Here is an 18,553-nt window from a genome sequence, read left to right on the forward strand (position 1 = left end):
AAATAGTAATAGAAACTTAGACATGATTCATTTTCAAGAAAATGTTTTCTGAAATTGTGACATTTAATTCTTCTTTATTCATGACTTCATTATGTTCAATCCAGACATGTTTTAATTGCCTCCTCTTTTATCAATCTGTATTTCCAGTTTCTGTCTTACCATTTCTTTATATTTATTTAGAAAAATTTATTGTGTTCTTACCTTTCCCATTTACATTGAATTTAGGGATGGGGTACAGGAGTGTTGGAGGTAGTTGCTTTGTTGTTTCTCATTAACATGAAAGTGCAATGCTGTGAGGCACAGGACACTGGGTCAGTAGATCCCTTTAATTCCATAATGTCCTTGATCTGTTGAAGCCACTCAGTAAATCTCTTCATAATTTTCATGACAAAGCCATCTGCCTGCATTAAAATAAATCAAATCTGCTTACTCCTTCAATTTTAACAAATATTGCATATACTGATGATATAGGACGCCCTGACCACAAAATAATTCGCAATCTTCAATTTTTTCTTTTGAATTTTTAGCTCAGATGCTCTTGATAAAGTGTTGGTATGCCAACCTTTTTTCTAAATTGATTGTGCAACTCTTTTCCCACTCCTTTTATTGCAGTTATTCTTCCCATGGCAGGTGAAGTAATTAAACGTTTTTTGTTTAGATTGAACTTCATAAAGCCTTTATTTCCCTTTCTTTGCCATATGTGCCAGATATTATGAAAATATATGATTTTATTTATGAAACTTTGCATAAGTTATATATATTTATCAGACAAGATACAGATGTTATATATAAAGGTATATAATAAGTATAAGTAACTTAATATTTAATAAGGTATACCTTCTGTATTAATATCAGATCTATATTAATTCTATATTGTAAAAACCAAATTAATAGATATGTATTTGAATTCTAAATCTCAGGTAGAATGATTGTATTTTCTACTGAATTTCTATGTAAATTGCACCCTCGTATGGCATGTTTCTAGGCAAAACATGTGCATTTCTAATGTACTTATTCTCTCTACATTCTGAGCTCCATACTAGCCCTTCTTTTCTCACTATCTTCATTGATTTGTATCCTTACCAGTTTATTTCGATTCTGTTAATTTTATAGTTGATCTTTATGATGCCTTTCTTCTCTTTGATCTATCTTCTTACTCCCTGCCAGATTTAATTTCTGTCAAGTACATGTTTTTATTATGTTCTGTTATTTCCTGGACAGTAGCAATTGCAAACTCTAAAAATAATATAGAATATCTCCCTAGGTTCCAGAGTGCCTCCTAGAGTCTTGTATAGATTCCTTTCTTCTCACTAAACACAGCATGTTTCCATTCTACTAACACTCACTCACTCACTCACTCACTCACTCACTCACTCACTCACTCACTCACTCACTCACTCACTCACTTACTTTCTCCTCTGCCTCTTTGGCTTTGTGGCTCACACTTGCACCCACATTTGGTTTAGCAGAAGGCTCTTGCCTTCTCTTGATGTCTACACTGCTACCCTGGTACCTGCCAGACCCAGCTCAAACCTGTTTCCCTGGAGACTACTCTTTTTCTCATACAGTTTCTCTAGCCCCTCTAGCACCTGTTGTTTGTCTTTTTTTCCCTTTTTTTTTTTTTTGTGGCACCTGCAAATTGCAGTGTTTTGTCCTATTCCTCCTGCTCGAATGCTCCACAGGATGAATGGTTTATGCTGTGCACATTGCAGGTGTAAACTTTGTTGAGTGAATGGATGAAATTTAGATCATTGCTTTATAGCAGCCTCACAGAATGTACTAGACCGTGACTATCAAATCTTCCATATTTTTAGTTTTTTTTTACTCTATTCTAACCTATTTTCTTTTTCTTTTATTTTTATTGATATCTTTATTTAAACACCTTGATTACAAATATGATTGTAGTTGGGTTTCAGTTATGTAAAGAATACCCCCTTCACTGGTGCAACATTCCCACCACCAATGTCCCAAATCTCCCTCCAACCCCCCACCTGTACTCAGGACGGGCTTTCCACTTCCCTCCTTCATTCACATTATTATGATATTTCAGTGTAGTTATTTCTCTAACTGCACTCACTTTGTGGTGAGCTTCATGTCGTGAGCTGGACCTTCCAGCCCTCCTCTCTTTATGCCTGAGTATTATTGCAAAAATGTTTGTTTTTCTTAAAACCCATAGATGAGTGAGACTATTCTGCATCTGTCTCTCTCCCTCTGACTTATTTAACTCAGAATAATAGATTCCATGTACATCCATGTATAGGAAAATTTTATGACTTCATCTCTCCTGACGGCTGCATATATTCCATTGTGTATATGTACCACAGTTTCTTTAACCATTCATCTGTTGAAAAGCATCTTGTCTAGCCTATTTTCTATATTATGCTGTATTTCTAGTGTGGTTCACTTAATTTTTTTGTTCACTGATATATATTTTATTTTAATCAAAGTGGATTACAAATCTTTCACAGTAATATTTTAGGTACATAGTGATATGGAATCAGGGCTGTTCCCAACACCAATGTGTCCTCCATCCACCTCTGTTATCAGCATGCATCCCATATCCCCCTCTTTTGCCCCCGGGCTACTAGTATAAGTGGTCCTATCTGTGTCTAGTATGTTGTAAATTCGGTATTGATTCTGTTGTCGTTGGCTTTGGATTTGGTGTTTATGTCTGATTATTTTTTTATTTCTACTTAATGTTCATACGACTGTTTGGTCTTGGTACCCTCCATTATTTCCCCCTCCATTTGTGAGGCAGAAAAGATTATTCAAGTTGTGTGGTTCTGTTTGAAGGAAAGAAAAAAAAATAATTTTAAAAAAAGGGTCTAAAATTAAACAAGCAAAAAATGGGAGGAGTCTTTCTAGAAGCTATATCTATCAATTTAAGAGACGAAAGGGAAAAGGAAGAAAAAACATATCAACAATATAAAAAATAAGATAAAAAAATCAAACAAAAATCTCAGAAAGCACCACAGCAATATAGATAACAGTCACACAATAACCACGGTCCTGAAATAAAAACAAAACAAAGCACAAAAAAAAACAACAACAATAACAAAACTAAAAAAATTAATTTGTACTGCTCCTTTTTATTTCTTGCATAGGCAAAAAAAAAATTATACTGTCATGGGAATAACTATAGGCTCTGTACATGCTCTTTTACTCTCCCCAACGTCCTTCTATGGTGTCTGGATACTTTCAGCTTTGTCATGGGTGATAAAATCATAAGGCAAAACGTTGAAATTTTATCTGTGAAAATGAGATATTTGTGTGAATTTTCTCCTAAATATTTTAATAAAGCATAGCATTCTTCATTCCTAAAGTATGTGAAAAATCCAGTTTCTTTTGTTCTATGAAGTAAATGTGCATTTGACTCGTGCTCCCACTTTGAAATGTTTAATTCAGTATCTCAACCGTTTACTTTCTGAAACATATTAAAAGATAGTGAAAAGCCATTGAAAACTGTTTCTGCTTGCTGCCTTTCTTCAATTTGTACTTGTTCATTCCACTGAAAAACATTAATTTAGTCATTTGGTTTTTTTTTTGGTTCTCATGTATCTCAAAGTTTCTACATCCATTAAAGAAAACGGTTGTAGCAAGAACTAAATTTTTAAGTGAAATATATACAAACTGTAGAATTGCCACATTTTATAGTTGATCTATAAATATTCAATAAAAGAACTATTGAATATAAGTCCTATCTACTCTAATCTTTCTTCCCTCACCCCCAGGTCCCTTCCAGTGGTACTCAGGCAGTTAGGGTTTTAGGGTGTTAGAGTTTAAGGATGTGACGTTATGTTGGCCCTGCAGTGCTGGAAGACCACCAGGGCTCTATCCACTGATACACTAGAGGTCTTATTGTATGGAACCCATGTGGAGTGCCATGTGCCTTAATCTCTGTACCATATCTCTGATCTCATAGTTAACATTTTATAACTTTAACATCATAAATTAGTTTGCCATCTTTGAAACTTTTAGTGCACACAAAATTATTATATTTAGTATGTATCTAGATTAAAGTAATCATTATATAGTTTATCCTCATTGCTTCATGTAGCTTAGCCACTTGACTTTTATGCAGTATAGCTTTTCATTGCACTATAGTTTTTCACACATAACAGTGATTTTTTATTTTTGTTTTTTGGGCTACGCCTGTTGTTGTTCAGGGGTTACACCTGGCTGTGTGTGCGGCTTTCTGGGGACCCCGGCCAGCAGGGTGAAGGGGATGAATGCCGCAACTTATTCGTGGGTTCACTGAAGCCGACCCGATCCGAAATATCTATGGGAAAAATCTGTAGACGTTAGAAAGAAGGCCTAAGTCTTTTATCTGATCAAAGGCAATTTATTAAGCAGGCAAGCACTTATATATATTTTTTACACAAGGGGAAGTATGTCTCAAAAACTATTGGTCATTTCAAACCATCTCTTATCCAATTATATTCCAAGCATAGGCACATAACCAAAAATGAGTAAAGGTACTAAACATTAAACTTATGGGGCATACAAGCATTGGTCAATTCAAACAAGCTTCTCACCAATTATATGCTTACTACAGGTATTTTGGCCAAAAAGGGAAAAAGGATAGAGTGTGCCTTGTTAAGCACAGCCCAAAGGAGGTGGGAAAAGGAAAAGGGGGAGGCATGACTCAATGACTGAATGACTGATCCTAGTAACCTTTAGCTTGACCGGAATCAGAGACATATAAGGAAATATTATCTTGTCTCTGGTCTCATGGCCCTGTGGTTAGTACAAGGGGCTATGTTATAGCAAGATTGCCTATTTGCTCATGGGCTAGGAACCTGCCGGCAGTCACGTATGCAGCTCAGTGGAACTATCCACAGAGATAGAGGCTAAGGTTGATAGCATCCATTTTGTGCAGGCTACAGCAGTCTCCCACATGTGTGCTCAGAAATTGCTCCTCGCTTGGGGAACCATATGCGATGGCAGGGATTGAACCGAGGTCCATCCTGGGTCAGCCATGTGCAAGGCAAACACCCTACTGCTGTGCTATTGCTCTGGCCCCAATAGTGATTTATTCATCCTATTGGTGAGAGGCATTAGGTTGGTTCCAGTTTGGGCTTAAACTGAATTATTCTGCTGAGAAAATTCTCTTAAATGTAATGCATATCAAAGTACATTTCTTTTAGGTACATACAAATTGTATGATTCATTTTAGTTAACATTACCATTTTCCACTGTGATTGTGCTGACCTTTAGCCCTTTAGAAGCATTTGACTTTACTTTCCTGTATGTCCTTATGAGAGCAAAGTATTGCCAATTTATTTTACTTTAGCCACTTTGATGGGTGAATAGGTGAGCTCATCATGTGTGTAAGCATTTAAAAAATAGGGATGGTGGAGGGAGTTAACATAGAAAATTAAAAAATTGGGGCCGGAGAGAGAGCATGGAGGTAAAGCATTTGCCTTTCATACAGGAGGTCATCGGTTCGAATCCCGGCGTCCCATATGGTTCCCCCGTGCCTGCCAGGAGCAATTTCTGAGCCTGGAGCCAGGAATAACGCCTGAGCACTGCCGGGTGTGACCCAAAAAAGACCATTGTAACGGAATGGGGCTTCTGGAAGCACAAAGAAAGACACTGTCCTAGGTGCCATCCTAGCTTCAGTGCAAAGACCAAGATCACCAACCACAGAAGATGAATTAAAATGACACTGATGGAACAGAACTTCTAGAACCACAAAGACTGACTTCATCATAACTCCCACCGCAGGATCTGTGCAGATACTGAGATCCCTAGACACAGAGGCCTGATAGTATCACCCAGGACAGAGCAGAGGTCTTACAAACACCACAAAAGCACCACCGGGAGAGTAAATGATCCTGAACAGAGTCTATAGTTGATCCCATGACAATACACTCCAAGGGCGGAGAAACCCCATATCTCTTAGGCCAAGTGAATTCCTTTTCGAATGACCCCAATATTTACTGTGCCTGGGCAGGAGGGAAAAAAAAAACAACAAAAAGCACAAATCATTATTTTTTTTATATATATATTATTTTATTTTCATTTATTATTATTATTTTTATTTACCTATCTATTTTTGGTCAATTTCTCTGTATGGGTGTGATAATTGAAGTTGTCCCCAGTTATACTTATTCTTTCTCTTCCTTTCTGTTCTTCCTTTGTATGCTATTCCATGTTTCCTATATCAAGACCATGGCATTTTTTTGTTTGTTTGTTTGCTTGTTTTGTTTTGTTTTGTGTTTGTTTTTGTGGGTTTTTATTTTTTTGTTTGTTTTGTTTTGTTTTTTTGTTTTTGTTTGTTTGTTTGTTTGTTTTTTGGTGCTTGTGCTTATTGTTGGAGTCCTCACGGGATATTTGACACTTCTTTTTGTACTGGTGGAATGTTTCACCTTTTTTCTCTCCTTCATTTCTCAAACCAATGTTGAGAGCCTCTGGAAGAATTCTACTTATTTTCGGCGTATTAGACTTTTACCCCAGTTTATTACTTTTCTCTCCTTTAAACAAAACCACGTAACTTGAACTAGCTAGTCCTGCCCCCCCCCCCCAATTAGAGGGGGAAACAAGGGAGACACCAGGACCAAATTGGTGCAAGACTACTATGCAGTAGGCTAGATACAGAGGAGACCACACATCCTAGCTACCCTGGGGGTGAGGGAAGAGGATATGGGTGGTAGGACAAAAACGGAGGTGTAGGGAGGACAACTTGGTGATGGGAATCCCCCCTGATTTTATGTAAATATGTACCTAAAATATCATTGTCAACAATATGTAAGCCACTATGATCAAAAAAATAAATAAATTAAAAAAAAAGAAAATTAAAAAATTAACTTATATAATACATTTAAAGTGAACAGTTTAATATTATTTATATCTTGGCATTATTTTAAAGAAGTATGAAGACTGGGCAGTAGTGTAACAATTAGTATACATAACTAGCATGCAGGTACCAGCCCCAATGGCTGAGAATAATCAATGTGGCCTTAGGCCTCCTGACTGTAACCTGGAAGTAAACCTCCAAAATATGAAAAAGAATTGTGTTAAAAAAGTACCTAATATGATCATTTCCAGTTGCACAATTCATAACTAAGCAATTTTACAGTGCTACATGCAGCCATTTTCATTATTTAAAAATTGTATGCATTTATTTCAACACTGTGGCTTACATAATTGTTCATAACACATTTGTTTCTGATATTCCATGTGACATCACTAGTTTTATAACTTGTGTAGTTTTACAACTTGCTACCATTTCCTACCTACCTCAGACTGACCCCTTGGCACAGGTATGAAATAATTTTCTTTATATTGCATATGTACAACTAAGTGGTAATGGAATTTAAAACAATCTTGAGCAAATGGAAAGAGAAGACTCTAGAAGAATCTGAGAAAATCCTAGAATTCTTAGCCCAAATACATCATACCTGGAGTTTTGGTTCATTAGGCTTTAATGTGGATTTTAGTGGTGAGTCAGTGAATTTGGGGCATTGGTGTGTCTGTGATTATGGGTTGTGTGTGTAGCTGCTGAGACTTTAGCAGGATAGGGTATTGGTTGCCCCTCCTCTTGAGAGTGCCCAAATTTTTTAGCTATGAGACCATTGTACACATGATTTTTCATGGAGTGATTTGTATCTCTTTTGAGAAAAAAATGAATCTATGGAGCTGGCCAAGGAGTGAACATGGTGGTTGTTATGGGATATATCTTTGGCTTATTATCATTATGTCCTAAACCTTTACGTTACCTTCAGTCAGAAGCTATCAATGTTAAGCAGTAATTTCTCAGTTCTCCCTTGAGATCCTGATACATCTGATCTGTTTTCTGTCTTTGATATTTCTTAGACCAGGAACTTCATAAAAGAGGAATTATACAAATTTTTTTCTTTATGTGTGGCTTATTTCACTTAGCACAAAGTTTTTAAGGTTCAGTCATGTTGTAACATATATTAGATTTTCATTTCTTTTATGGATGAATATTTGTATCTGTAGCATATATATGCTTATATATATAAAGCTTACCTTAGATTTTGCCAATTTCTAATATTAAGAGAGTTGGTGTGTCTTTTTCTCCCTGAATCATATAGAATAAAAAAAGTTAGTTGGACTACTGGAACTTTGTTATATTGATGCAAAAACTTCTTTTACTCTATGATTTGACTTTTAGTTCTCTTATGTTTTGTTTTGTTTTGCTTTACAAAGAACAGTTCTTAATTTTATTTCAGATTTCACAAATTTTTACTCCCTTCTTGACCACACTTTTTAAAATTTTGTTTTTGTTTTTGGGCCATACCTGATGGTACTCATAGGCTACTCCTGGTTCTGCACTCAGTAAATTATTCCTGTTGGTGGGTGGGGAGGGGACCCTATGGGAAGCTGGAGATCAAATTCCAATTGGCTGTTATGATATCTCTCTTTGACTGCACTTTTTGAGTTGGTTAAGAATTCTGTACCTGTGCCAGAGAGATACTAGGGGTTAGCCTTAACCATTAAGGGATTTACCTTGCATGCAGCCTACCTCAATTCAATTCCTGTTATCAGTTTGGTTTACACTTACTCTCAGAACACCATCAAGGGTGACTCCTGAGCACTGTTGGGTTGGTCCCAACTTCCCCTATACCTAAAATACAAAAACAAAACTGCTGTCTTGACAATATTCTTTCATCTTTTAGAAGTTGTTATAATTCCACTTGATGTGTTGTCTGATAGTTCACCTGTAATTGATTTTGTATATACATGTGCTAAAATTGGAGTTAAGAACTAAAACTTACAGTCTTTGTAATGGTTTATTTGTTTATATTTATGTTCATTTTTTGTTAAATTCATAAAGTAGTATTACACTTCATTTAATCCATGATGTTGATGTTTACTATTTTATCTTTAATATCTGGTTCAGGTTCTCACATGTGGTAAGTGATAATAAGTGTGATTAGCAGTGTTGGGGTCAATCTAAAGGGTCCAAAACAGAGTGCTGTGAAATTTGACTTCATTCTTAAATAATACTCACCTCTTTACTGCATTACCCCTCACCCCCTTTCCATCTTATTATTTCATCTGTCTCCTTTGTCATTTATGTCATGGTCATCTTGTTTACAGTTAATATCACCACTATCTGGAACTCAGATTAGATGTAGATTTATGATATCATTTATTTTATTAATTTATTTTTTTATTTTTATTTTTTATTTATTTTGGTTTTTGGGTCACACCCGGCAGCTCTCAGGGGTTACTCCTGGCTCTATGCTCAGAAAGCACCCCTGGCAGGCACGGGGGACCATATGGGATGCTGGGATTTGAACCACCGTCCTTCTGCATGAAAGGCAAACGCCTTACCTCCATGCTCTCTCTCTGGCCCCTATTTTTTTTTTAACTGAAGCCCAACTACAGACATGTTTATAATCATGGTGCTTTAACAAAAACACTATTATAAGAAAAGAAATTAAAAATAAATCTTCAGGCCATTTTTCTTTTTTTCTTCTTTCTCTTCTTCCTCCCCTTCTACTTTATCTTTCTCCTCTTCTCCATTTTCTTCTTCCCCTTCCTCTTTTCATGTCTTCCTTTTTTTTTTTTTTGGTTTTTGGGCCACACCTGGTGACGCTCAGGGGTTACTCCTGGCTATGCACTCAGGAGTCACTCCTGGCTTGGGACGCCGGGGGATCAAACCGCGGTCCGTCCAAGGCTAGCGCAGGCAAGGCAGGCACCTTACCTCTAGCGCCACTGCCAGGCCCCCTTTTCATGTCTTCTTTTCCTTCTCTTTTCCTTCTTCCTCTTCTCCTCTTTTCCTCTTCTTTTTTGCTTCCTCTTCTTCCTCTCCTCCTCTTCTTTTTTTTTTTTTTTTTTGGTTTTTGGGTCACACTCGGCAGTGCTCAGGGGTTACTCCTGACTATGAAATCGCTCCTGACAGGCTTGGAGGACCATATGGGATGTCAGGATTTGAACCAATGACCTTCTGCATGAAAGGCAAATGCCTTACCTCCATCCTATCTCTCTGGCCCTAACTCCTCTTCTTTTTTTTTTTTTTCTTCCCCTTATGATAGCATTTCTTATTGTTTGTATCGCAACCCCTCCAGCTTCTGTTTGGTACAAGGAAGTTTCAACTAAAACGTATTTTCAGGAGTTGAGTATATTTTATATAAAGTTTGTTATATGTGCAATTGATTTTTTGTTACATTGTAAAAATTTAATCACTTGGAAATTACAAAGCTGTCATATTTGGGTTTTAGGCATACAATTTTTCAACAGCTTTTCCTTCATTGGTGTCCACTTCCACCAGTGCCCCAGAAATCTGCCTCATATTCACTAATCTGCTTCTAGGAGACTATATTTTGTGCTATAGTTTACAGTACTGCTGATGACAAGGTTTTGCACACCACACTTTACCACCTTGCATCACCACCTATTCCTCCTGGTTGAATGCTTCCCTCCATTGTAGACATTGCCCCTTTCCTTTCTTATTCCCTCAGCTCCCTCAAATGGCATGTTTCCTACTAGTACTAGTTTCCTTTTTTTTGTTTCCATTGTCTTTTTTTAAAATTTTTTTTTAAACAAATTTATTACATACATGATTGTGTTTGGGTTTCAGTCATGTAAAGAACACTACCCATCACCAGTGCAACATTCCCAATACCAATGTCCCAAATCTCCCAAATCTCTCTGGGTATTTATTATTTCATCATTATCTCATATTAGAGAGATCAATCGGTATTGGTCTCTCTCTTTCTGACTAACCATTCAGCATGATACTACCTAGATCCATTCATGTAGCAGCATATTGCATGTCTCAGCATCTTTTTTTTGGGGGGGTCACACCTGGTGACGCTGAGGGGTTACTCCTGGCTATGCGCTCAGAAATCGGTCTTGGCTTGGGGGACCATTGGAACAGCGGGGGATTGAATTAAGGTCTGTCCTAGATTGGCCATGTGCAAGGACAAAGGCCCTACTGCTGTGCTATCACTCTGGCCCCAACTCAGCATCTTATCTTATGACCAAATAATATTCCATGTATATGTCATCTTTTTTTTTCCCCAGTCATCTATTCTTGGGCACTTGGGTTTTTCCCGTATTTTGGCTGTTGTGGATAGCATTTCATGTAATCTAATAGGGAACAAAAGTCTTTTCTTTATTTTTGGTTTTAGGCTTTTGGTGTGTATTCCAAGAAGTGGAGTTTCTGGGTCAAATGGAAGCTTAATTTCTAGATTATTTAGGACTGTTCATAGTATTTTCCAGAGACGTTGGACAAATTACCATTTCCACCAACAGTGAATATGAGTTCAGTCTCCCCATATCTATACAAGTATTGACTGTTCTTATTCTTGTGGTGTGTGCCAGTCTCTGTGGTGTGAGATGATATCTCATTGTTGTGTTTATTTGCATCTCTCTGATGACAAGTGATGCAAAGTACTTTTTCATGTGCCTTTTGGCCATCCATATTTCTTTTTTGAGGAATTTTCTCTTCCCTCCATTTTTTCTTGTGATTGGATTTTTTTTATTGTAAAGTACTATTTTTCTACCTATATTTCCACTTTTCATTGAGGTACAAAAAGATTTTACTGGAAGGTTTTGAGGATGAGGAAGGACATAATAAGGAAGTGAGCAACTCTGGAGAGAATGTTGGGTTCTCCAAGGTGGAGAGATTCCTAGGGCACAACCCAGCATGAAATCAGGAAAGTAAACATCTCAAGAGGGGGGAATACAGGTATATGCTCAGGCACCACATACTTGGGCCTGCAGCACACATGTACGCAGCAACAACACATGGGTTTAGGGAGCACATTTGAAAGTCTCCTTTGCTCCAAGTTGCTTTATATAGGGTTTCTTCTAACCTGCCCCAAATGGGGTTTCTGTCTAGTTGAGTCCAATTTTGGTTGCTGGGGGAAATATTGGGATCAGTTGAGCTTTGACCTTCCTTTCCTTGCTCTTATTCCTGCTGAACCTTCTCTTACCAGGTTTATTTCCAGTATCCACAAGGTCCCTGGTAGCCTTCGGGCTATGTAGGAGAGTAACGTCTTCAAATTTTATCTATTAGTTTTTTTTTATGTTTTAAAAACCTTTATTATTCCCCAAAACTCATTCCTATGGAGGAGAGGAAGACCTTTTCCTGCCTACCTGCTTCATTTCCCCCTAGAGATTTCACCACTTTAAAAATCTTTTAAGGTGAAAGTGGACAAAGGTCAGTCATCTGTAACTTATTCATGCTGACAAAAGGATTGTAGATCCTGCCTGCATAAGGGTGAAACTTCATGCTATTTTAGTTTTTTGGGACCCAGGCAATGAATTCATTGGGTTTTAGAGTTGTCAGTCTGAAAAGAGAGGAGTGAAATAGCTTTTCTTTGTCCTTGGGAGGGCAGAGTAGTTTTCTATTTCAGAAAACACTAACTGGAATGAAATAGAAGTTAAAGCAAAAAACAACAACATAGCACTATAGATATGCATGTATGCATGTCTGACTAAGAGAACATATTTAGAGTTAGTGAAGATGTGTGCTTTGAAGTCCTTCAGTGTATTAGCAAGCTCAAGAAAGAACATGTCTTCCTTTTCAGCTAAAGTTATGCCTGGTGAAGCTCTGACTTCCATGGGCCTGGCTAATGACAGCATATGCAGTGTTGTGCCTTTTTGTCTTTGGGTGCTATTTATTTTTCTTTCCCTTTTTATTGAATCACACAGAAATAAAAGATACAGAAATAAAAGATTTTGAAGGTTGAATTTCAGTCATATAATGTTTCCAAACCTATCCCTTTACCACTAGTGTCCCCAGTTTTCCTCCTGTACTCCTCAATACCTCCTCAATACCTCCTCAATGGCAGGCACTATTTTTCATTCCCCTCCCCACTTTTTTCCTTTTAGGTGCCATTGTTTGCAATACTGTTACAGAAAGCATAACACACATATCACTTGATTTTCTTTTAGCACCATTTTTTTTTTTTATCCAGAGTAGTCATTTCAACTATCATTGTATAGTGGTCCTTTCTCTATCTTGTTTTGTTTTGTTTTGTTTTTGGGCCACACCCAGCGTTGCTCAGGGGTTACTCCTGGCTGTGTGCTCAGAAATAGCTCCTGGCAGGCACGGGGGACCATATGGGACACCGGGATTCGAACCAACCACCTTTGGTCCTGGATTGGCTGCTTGTAAGGCAAACGCCGCTGTGCTATCTCTCCGGGCCCTCCTTTCTCTATCTTAATTGCATTCCCTCCCCGTGATGTGGCAAGCTGCCTACCATAAAACAAGTCCTCCACCTTTGCTGTCATTAAAAAAAAAATCCCTCAAATGAGTTTCATCATTATGTGCCTGTCCCTCCCCCTCTAGCTCAGCATAATACTCTCCACACCTATCCATGTGTAAACAAATTTTATAACTTCATTTTTTTCTAATGGCTGCATAGTATTCCATTGTGTAGATGTACCTTTGTTTATCTACTAATCTGTTCTTGGGCACTTTATTATTTCTAGATTCTGGCTATTGTGAATAGTGTTGTAGTAAACATAGAAGTGCAAATGCTTTTCCTTCATTGTGTGTGTGTGCTTTTTTTGTATCTTCCCAGGAGTGGTATTTCTGGGTAGTATCAAAACTCAACTTCTAGTTTATTGAAGAATATCTATATTTTTCCCAAGAATACTGGACCAGTCAGCATTCCCACCAGTAATAATGAGAGTCCCTCTCTCCTTGTATCTGTGTCAACCCTGGTTGTTCTTTTTGATGTGTGTGTGAGATATCTTATTTTTTAATTTTTATTTTCCTGATGGTTAATGAAATGGAGCTTTTTTTTATTCATATGCCTTTTGCCTTTATCTATTTTTTCTTTGAAGATGTTTCTGTTCATCTCTTCTCCCCATATTTTTTTTTCTGTTGGTTTGGATGATTTTTCTTGTCAAACTCTCCAGTGCATTATGTATCTTTTCTTTATCAGATAAGTATTGGGTAAATAATTTCTCCTGTTCTTTGAGAAGTCCATGCAAATTGGTCATCATCTACTTTGAGATGCAGAAGCTTCACAGTTTAATGTAGTCTCCTTTATTTTTATTTATACTTTCACTTTTTGTGGATGGTCTTTTTGCATTGGAATAATCGAAAATTCTGTCATTTATGCAGTCATATCTTCGTTTATTGCTTTTGGAGCCACATCCAATGTGCTTGGGAGCTATGCCTGGTTCTGAGTTCCGAGGTTACACTTGGTGGTTATTGGATGACCATGAGATTCCCCAAATTGAAGCTAGGCCTTTTATCTGCAGGTCATGTGCTCCAACTCCAGATTTAATCTTGAAAAAAAATCAGGATAAGGGGAAAAGATATGAAGGACTGCATATCTATCTCAGCCATTGAAAAGAGACACTTTGAAGGTCACTTTAAGAGGCTGTCCAGATTACTAGATCAATTTTAGATGTCCAGTCTGGACTAAATTTATCATCTCCCTAGTTACTGACAGATAAAGAGAAAGATAGAACACATATTAATTTAAAAGAAAATACATTATTTGCATATTCCTGCTTACTAATCCAGGAATATAAATACACTTATTGCCTTCTCTTGATAACATTTGTTCCAGAAGTTTGTGCAAAGTCGCACAGGATTTCAAGTTCTCATCTGGCCAGATGCACCAATCTAGCTTTGGCCTAGTTTTAAACTGAAGCTAATGTACCAACAGGGCAGCAAGTGTGTAGTAAGCAAATGCAAGAACCATACTATAGTGGTTGATTGAATCTCAATACAAGATCTTTTCTTTCAAGAAAAGCCTCTTTATTTGCTTGATCACTTGGAGTGCTTTAAAAAAATACTTGAATTTGACAGCCTGTTTTTTTTAAAAAAAAATTCTAAGTTATCCACAGTGAACTGAATGTGGTTAAACATCTTGGAACACTGGAGTTGAATAGGCTTTGGGCACATGTGCCAATGGATGGCAAGCCAACTTATCTAGCCCTTTGTGCCAGCTCTGATGAGCTTCAGTTTTGTTTCTGCCACTCCTTCCGGATGCTTCTCTGAGGGACACATTTTTTCTACTTGTAATGTTACCAGTTTCCAGTCTGGAACTAAATTTACATTATTGGTACCACACATTGCCTAAGCATTTTCTCTTCTTTCCCCTTCATTCTCAAATTCAGCCCTGATAATAGGTTAATGACAGTCCTGTTTCCAAGTGAAGAAACTTGATGGTGCAATTATATGGAATGAACTTGAGTACCTGGAGTTAGATGCCTGGAAGATATGAAATCTTTTTTTTTGGGTGGGGGGACATACCCGAGGTACTTTGGGTTTACTTTTGGCTTCGTGCTCAGGAATTAGTCCTAGCGGGCTTGGGGATGGGATGCTGAGGATTGACCCAGGTCAGCTACATGCTAGGCAGTGCCCTACTTGCTGTATTATTTACTCTGATCCCCAAATATAAAATCTTATATAAGGCACCTAATACTGTATTAGGTTCAGAAAATCAATAAGTGTTTATATTTTTGTTCTTTAAACAAAAACTTGCAGTGTGGGCTCTATTTTCGGGTCTAACCCAGAGATCCCCAGACTTGCTTGACCTATTATCCCCTTTACAGGGCAAAAATCATTGAAGCCCTCTCCCTAGAAATCTAGCACTTTTAGTGGACGAACAGTCCCCACCAATGAATGATGTCACAATGTCACATTATGAGCTAAAGTATTTTGTATTTTACTTAACTATAAAGTAGGTAAGCAAGTCACAGTGGTATTTTTAATCTATGAGTACCATTTTAGGCTTTGTTTTTAAATGGCAAATATCAACCATAATCCCTTTCTCATATTTCTTTTTTTTTAGTTCTCTTTAATTTTTATTTTTTTTTATTATGAGAACAAAGATGCAAAGAAAGAGAACAAGGTAAAGTTTTAGTGGGAAAACAATCACCCATAAACAGAATTCTCAGAAGAAATCCCTTGCTGACACCTTAATGTTTCTTAATCTTTATTTTTATCTGATTTCTCTAGTCCTCTCCTCACTCCCTCCTTCTCCCCACATCTACCTTCCTCCTTGCTGGAATGTTAAACATTTGTTTTTATGCCTGTTGGGTAATATACTGGCCATGAATGCTAAAAATGTGAAATTTTAGAATTATTTTGGTCAAATAAGTAGACATGATAGAAAACTGACATGTTATCAAATTCAAAGTAAAGACTGTTACATAATTGAACACTGTAATATCTCTTAGAGATTTCTTGTGAACAAAACATTGTGCTTGTTAGTTGCATTGGGCACTGCAGATGATAAGTGAGAAGTAGGAAATCCTTCATTTTAGCCTTCCTGGAATTTAGTTTTTGAGGAGGGAAAGGAGAAAAAATTTTTGAATTACCCACGTGATACTAGTCCAATATAGAAGCTATATGTACATATACATATATGTATAATTATTTACTACCTATTGAAAGTACTCCCTTTTATTCTTCCATTTCATAAGAAAATTGATGATCAGAAAGAGTTAAACAAGGTTACGATTCTGCCTTTTTTTTTTTTCCATATTTATCTCCTTCGTTCAGGAAAAAGAGAACAAGAAAATACTACTGCTTCAACTTGAACCCCCTGCTCCACTGGAAATAATGCTTACCCTTAGTGATACATGTGCGATGATGCCCTATGCCCTCTGTGCTCTCAAGTGTATTCTGCTTGACTTGACTTTTTCCTTTCCTTCCTTTCCAAAAGATGTTTAGCTTTAGCCTATCCCAGTTTTCTGTAATCCACACATAGTATCTTTGTTGGACCTCCTTTTCCTTCTTTACCCTTGTCACTGCCTGCTATATAATCATTGCTTAAGAACTTTTGATTTAATAACCAGGAAGTTTAACTATTTAGTCCAGACTTTCAGTGAAATTGAAGTTCAAAGAGACTTAAAGGGACAGGCGGGAACTAAAGGAGCTTTGCAGGACGGATTTGGATTTGGACAAGCATCGAGGGGCAGATGCCATCACGTGGAAAGGAGCATTGCTGGGTCCTGTTAGGAAGTGATGTGAGTTAAATTTAGATGCCACATTTATTATTTCAGCTCTTTGAGAACTGTCCTAATGATATCTCTTTTCTTTTGTTTCCTCAAAATTAATTATCTTTTTGTAGCTATGGTAACTCATTTGAAGCTCTATTATGCATGTAATCTGTACACATTGAGCTATTTGCTTCAGCATTCTAAACATTTTCCTGCACAGTCAATAATTCTATATTTACAATGTTCTCTTCTGCTGAAAATTGGCTTTTCCCGTTAGAGTTCTAAAGATTTTAAAAAGAACTAATAATGACAGCTTGACTGATTAGTTAACCATAAAATGACCATTTTATTTGGTCACTAATATGCATACTGTGACTTTATTTGTATCAACATATTTCTGGACAGTTTCCACATGGAGAAACTTTGAACACAGAATAGTCAGTCATGTCTCTTTATCTTCTCTCTGCGTCTCCATTGTGGCTACTTATCCTGTTATTAAATGTCCTCGTTCGACCTTTCTGCCAAATCTGACTGCTTGACTTCTGTGTTCTCTCTCTCTCTTTTTCTCTCTCTCTTTCTCTATCTTTTCTCTCTCTCTCCCCCTCAAATTCTCTTTTTCCCTCCCTTACTATCTTTGCTTTTCCCTTCTTCTATTTCCCTTACCCCATTCCTCTTCCCTGTTTCTCCTGGGTAATCTACTAGTTCCAAAATGTCTTGCTTTGTTGAAACTGAATCTTTTTCTTCTAGAAATCAAGGCAGGCAAAACCTGTCTCATTGAATGAATGGATATAACAATATGATCTTAGATCAGGGCGAAGTGAGTAAACAAGCATCTGCAACCCTTCCTCTCCCACAACCTTTACAATTGAAATACTATATTGTTTTTTTTTTTTTTTTTTTTTTTTTTGTGCCGAACCTGGTGGTACTCGGGTGAATTCTGGCTCTGCATTCAGACATCACTCCTGGCTGGCTTGGGGAACCATATATAGTGCTGGGGATCTAACTCAGGTTGGCTGTGTGCAAGAGAAGCACACTACCCGCTGTTCTATCACTCTGGCTCCACAATACTACGTTTTAAAATACCATTTTATTCAGCTAATACTTCTTTGTGTCCCAAACAGTTATAGGTATTGAGGATATAATGAGGCAGTAGTCAACAGTAGGGAAAAAAATAGCCTAATAGCACCTAAAGCTGTAAAAAGTGAGATGGCACTAAATTTTTGAACTCACTGATTTTTTCCTTGTAAAAGCTACAGGTTGTGAAAATATATATCTGATACAGAAATGACTTATAAGAAGTTATATCTACTTATCATAAGCCCTTTTAACATTACAACCTTTTAATTTCTTTGTTTTGTTTTGTTTTTGGGCCACACCCAATGACTTTCATGGATTACTTCTGGCTTTGTGCTCAGAAATTGCTCCTGGCTTGGGGGAACATATGGGATGAAGGGGATCGAAGGCAAATTCCCTATCACTGCGCTTTCGCTCTGGCCCCAACCTTTTAATTTTTCTTTTTTTTTGTTTCTTTTTTTTTGAGTCACACCTGGCAGCGCTCAGGGGTTACCCCTGGCTCTATGTTCAGAAATTGCTCCTGGCAGGTTTGGGGGACCATATGAGATGCCAGGATTCTCTCCGGCCCACACCTTTTAATTTT

The 18,553-nt window shown here is 37.3% G+C and overlaps 1 protein-coding gene across 1 annotated transcript in view; it reads left to right on the forward strand.

The window, feature by feature from the left end:
- IGSF11 (immunoglobulin superfamily member 11) overlaps positions 1-18,553 on the forward strand; it is a 152,809-nt gene that overhangs the window by 17,782 nt on the left and 116,474 nt on the right. The window lies entirely within an intron of this gene.

Source organism: Suncus etruscus, chromosome 13 (genome assembly GCF_024139225.1).
Source record: "Suncus etruscus isolate mSunEtr1 chromosome 13, mSunEtr1.pri.cur, whole genome shotgun sequence".
In the NCBI taxonomy this organism is placed as follows: domain Eukaryota; kingdom Metazoa; phylum Chordata; class Mammalia; order Eulipotyphla; family Soricidae; genus Suncus; species Suncus etruscus.